Source organism: Haliaeetus leucocephalus, unplaced genomic scaffold (genome assembly GCF_000737465.1).
Source record: "Haliaeetus leucocephalus isolate CR32 unplaced genomic scaffold, Haliaeetus_leucocephalus-4.0 Scaffold773, whole genome shotgun sequence".
NCBI lineage: Eukaryota > Metazoa > Chordata > Aves > Accipitriformes > Accipitridae > Haliaeetus > Haliaeetus leucocephalus.
Genome location: NW_010973209.1, coordinates 5,367,401 through 5,372,284, shown reverse-complemented (window position 1 = coordinate 5,372,284; position 4,884 = coordinate 5,367,401).

Below are 4,884 nucleotides of genomic sequence, written 5' to 3'. Positions count from 1 at the left end.
CCCCCCCCCAGCCCCGGTTCCCCTCTTTCTGCAGGCTAGAAAGGGCAACAGATCCCCATTGCTATGGGAACATCACATTTTGCTGAAGAGCTGCCAACCCTCATCCTCCTCGGCAACGTGGGAGTTGTTTTGCTGGAAGAGGACAGTGCTTCGGAAGTGGAAAGAACTTAGCTTGGGCTTTGCTGAGGAGGGGGGAGGTATTCCCCCTGCCCAAATGAGTAGGGCTCAGGTGCCCGACGAGGCCAGCCTGCACCAAGTCACCAAAGACCCGTGGAACGCAAGTCTCTTCTGCATGGGAAATGGTGGCGGGAATGGCAGGGGACACAACTGAAGCTCCATCTGTGGTGCAACTGGCCACAAGCCTTAAGTTTTAGGCCCAGGGCTGGTGGCAGTGAGGACAACAAAGAAGGGCTTGCTCCCCACAAGCTCCCATCGCCACGTGGTTGGGAAGGGGCTAAGCAGAGCTGCCTCTGCATAGGCAAAATATCTTTGGACCCAGAAAGCAGCCTGGCGAGACCTCTTCCCTGCTTTTAGGCAAGGTGGAGATAACGGCAGAGGAGGGCAGCATCAGGGAGCTGCTCTCCCTAGGAGTTTGGGTCCCAAGGCATCCTAGGAAGGAGCAGAAGCATGCAGGATAGCCTGCCCTGTCCTCACCTCCTCCCACATGCCCTGGCTGGGCTCTGCAAAAAGGGCTGGCGCTGTGAAAGTTGATACAAAAAGTCCTATCTGCTCCAGCAGAACCTGACCCCAGGTGACATTCGAGTGCTGAGGTTTTGCAAGCTGGCTGTGCAGAGGGGTTTTGCTAATTCTACAAAACCTTGGCTCTGCCTGCTTGCTCACTACGTGAGCCCCCCCCAAACCGGGACAGACATCCAGGCTGGCGGGGGGCCCATGACGCCCAGGGAGTGTGCGGCAGGGTTCCCAGTGTGCTGTCATGAGGAGTGGAAAGGCCTGACCCTATCTGTTATGGCAGCTGGGTATCGAATGAAGACAGGCTGTGGGGTCATACACAGCTGCGTGTGCACATCAACACAACTACAGCGGTGACCCAGGATGGTACAGACTGACCGTGCTGGCTAAGGATGGGATTAAAGGCATGGCAGACTGACACAGAAAACAACCACTAAGATGACTGGAAGCAGATCAATGCAAGGCAAACAGACAAACACAAGACGTGTGTTGCCATGTTGTCAGGGTGCAAAAAAATGAATGCGAGCACAAGGTCTGCATCCAAACACAGCTGCGATGTGGGGCAGCACACACAACCATGTGCACACACATACACACACACACGCGGGTCCCTTGGAGATGTGGAGCTAGATGTACACAAGCTGTGTCTCCCCCACATCCCCACCCTCACCCCCAGCTATGTGAGCATAGGCAACCAGGGAATTCAAGCTTGAAGGACTAGCTTTTGGAGGCATGCAGATGCCCAAGTCCCATTGCAAGAGATTTCAGCTCCCTTTAAATCTCTGGCTGGTGGTGCTGTGGAGGCAGGCATGATTGTGCAGTTTCTGGGCAGTGCTAGCAGCGAGTGTCTTGCCTAGGTATTTGCAGGAGGCTCCTTGCAGAGGTTCTCCAGCTGGATAGTCCCTTCACTGCAGATTGCAGTCTGGCTGCTATCCATAAACCAGAGAAAATCAGTCCCCAAGTTGTACCTAATGCAGAGGCCTCCAGATAGCGGCCAAAGGAGAAGGGCGGGGAAGAGAAAATCTAACAGTGACAGACAGACAAATGGAGAGGGGGGACAGGCAGCGTTTACAGTGGCAGGTGTCAGACAGAGAGACAGCCAGCCAGGCATAAACAGGGGCAAGGAGGTAGCCAGTCACAGTGCAGCACAGCAGCGCAGATACCAGCAGACATGGGTCAATGTAGCAGGACAGACAGACAAGCAGGCAGAGGCAGGGCACAGACAGCTCTGCTAGGAGCTCAGATCAGCTGAACTGCCCCTAGCTCCTGTCTGGAGAGAAAGCCAGGGCATGTGGGGAGTCTTCTGCTCTACTGGAGTGTGTCAGAGGCATCACTATTCCTGGTAGCTCAAGGACCATCCCCAGTAACTGCAGGAGGCAGGCTGGGAGTAGAGGCACTGAGGGGGACCATGACTCGGGTGTCTGGTGCTGCTGCAGCAATTAAAACCTGGCCTCGCCCCAAGGACATCTTGCTGCAGGGGATGCCCTTCTAAGAGAAAGGTGGGTACACATCCTTCCCAAGAACAACATCTCTCCCCTGCCCTCAGCCTACCTCCAAACACGGGAAGAAGAGAGAGTGTCTCTCCTTCTCCCTCCTGCTCATGAATCACTGCACAGCAGTACACTCTGGGTCCTGCTCAAAACGTGACAGCAGGATGCCCACGCAGCAGCCGGTCCCTACCAGCAACCATTTGGTCCCCCACTGCTAATTGCTGGGGAGAGGAGACATGAGATCATGGCCAAGAGGAGCCGGGAGCAGCACTCCTGGGGAGAGACCCCTGGCATCCTCTCCAGGGCTATTAGAGCTGGGGAGTTACGGGATGGAGGAGTAAGGGAGGGCATCCGAGAATCAGTATTATCGATCTGGCAAAGATCGCAGCTCTAGGCTTGACTGACAGAAATGCTCACCTGCCTTGTAGGACAGCACCTGCCCCTGCACATCCCCACTCTGCCTGGCAGGCTGGCCAGGCCCCAGAGCTCCAGCTGACAGGAGGGCTGCAGAGGATTCATGCTTCTCACTGCACTAAGCCAAACCCAGGCCCTTCCCACCCCATCTTTGAGGCACAAGAAAGGGAGGCTGCAGAAGAGCTTTGCCCTTGATTGAAGAGACAAAATGGCCCCTGGGAGCCCAGCGAGGCCCCACAGATGCTATATGTAGCATGGCCCAGATATGAAGCCCCTGGGCTTTGTGGCACCGCTGCACAGAGCTGGGGTGGAGGAGACTCTGTTCCCCTCCTTCCTGCATGCAGCACACAGCCACGGAAAACAGGGGCAGGCAGGGCTCCTGCTGCCACACTGGCCTGGGGTCTGCTGTGCTTCAAGCAGCCACGTTAGCCTAGCAGAGGAGATGGCTGGCTGGCACAAAGCCCCAGCTCTGCCAGGGTGGTTTGCCTGCAGTGTGCAGGGCTCCTCTGTGGTAGCTTCTACCTGTTTTATGCCTGTGTCCTGGGTACAGAGAAGCCCCAGAGACCTCAGTCCTCAGTCTAACAGTGAGTGATCCAGGGCTAGGAAGTGCCGGTGAGGAACAAGGTCCATTCCCTGCACTGACGCATCTGCAGGAAAATCCCTCCTTTCCCTCTGTTCCTCTCTGTTTGTCTGCACGCAGGAAGTCCTGGCTCTGTGCTCACACCCAGTCATGCAAGAGTGCCCCAGAATGGTGATGTTATGCCCTCTTGCTTGTTGTGGTAGCTTGCTTTGAAGGGACGCTTCTCAGGGAGGCTGCCAGCAGTGAGTATTCACTGGAGTGTAGGATCCCCCCATAGTAAATCCCTGCTTCATCTGATGCTGCTGCCTTTCCACCCTACTGAGATCCAGGAGCCACCAGGCAAGATCCCAGCAGTGCAGCTCTCTTGCCCAACCAGAGCAGAGCAATTCTTGCAGTCCGGTGTCCATCTGGAAGAGTGGGTGACCATCTCCGTCTGCCTCTAGCCCTTCCTGCCCAGGGCCACTAAAATCTTCCTGCAGGAGGCTTGGAAATCCTTGTGGGAGCCAGCCAGGACACTAGGAGCCAACTCAGCCTGGAAGAGGGGGTTGACCAAGGCACGGAGCTATCAGCTTGCTCCATCTGCTCCCCAGACTGAGTGGGAGTGGTGCTTGGCTGCCTGCTCCAGCCTCCTCCTCACTGCCTCCCATTGCAGCCAGCGAGGCAGCCTGATGGTGCTTGGCAGGGGCTAGGTTTTTTCCCACACAGCTACTGAGATGGGAAAGCTGCTTTCTGCACCATGATCTCTGCTGAGCTTAGAGGGAGACTTGTCCCTGGGGGAAGGAGAAACATCGCTGCCAACTAAACCAAGCAGGTTTGGCAAATAACACAGCTCCTAGCTCAGAGTTTGCAAATCTATGTCTCTTAACTGCAGGGTGAGTAGCCAGCGGACCTGTATTCAACCTCTTTGCAATACTGGCACATCCCATGGGCTCTTCATATGAGAGTTAACATGGACAGAGAGTTAGAATTGGGAAAAGATACCACTTCAGATGGTAAAACTCTCCTCCTCCACCTGCTAAACACCTTACCCTGTGACACACTACCGCCCCCCACCCCCCTTAAGGTAGCAATCAAGGGGAGTACCTATGGGGGCTGATGCCAGGTTGTGCAGCATTAGAAGCCCCAGGCAGGCAGCCAATTGCCAGAGCAACTTTAAACCCCTTAGTTTTGGAAAAATTTACCTGTGTTGGAAAGGAGAAGCTCCTAGGGGCCTCCTAGGAAGATGCTGGACAGACAAAGGGGCATAGAGCACAGCACTGCTTCTGCTCCCCACCCCCAGCCTAGCTTTCTCCTCTTTCTCAGGAGAGATGAATAATGCAAGCTACAGAAAATGGAAATAGCTTCCCTGAATTTTCTCCTCCTACCTCCTGGGCCTTAAGGAATGGAAACTGTTTATTAGCATTCCTTATTTAGGAAGAAACCATCAGGCCAGGGCAGTTAACTCTCACCACACGGGTTCCTGCAGATAGTTCTCCAGAAGAAGAGCTGCTGGAAGAAGGTGACTGCAGGGTTGCCCCTGTGCTCCAAGCCAGTGAGGAAGCTCCTCACGCTGGAGAGAAACAGGTTAAAGGCAGGCAGGTTTGCCCCTTTCAGGCACAGAACAGAGCTCAGTCCTACATCGAGGCTGGAGACTGCCAGGAGGCCTGGCTCTCACCCTGGCAGCACTGGAAGGGCAGGGGCTGTGGCTACAGCACACACAGTGCTTCCCTT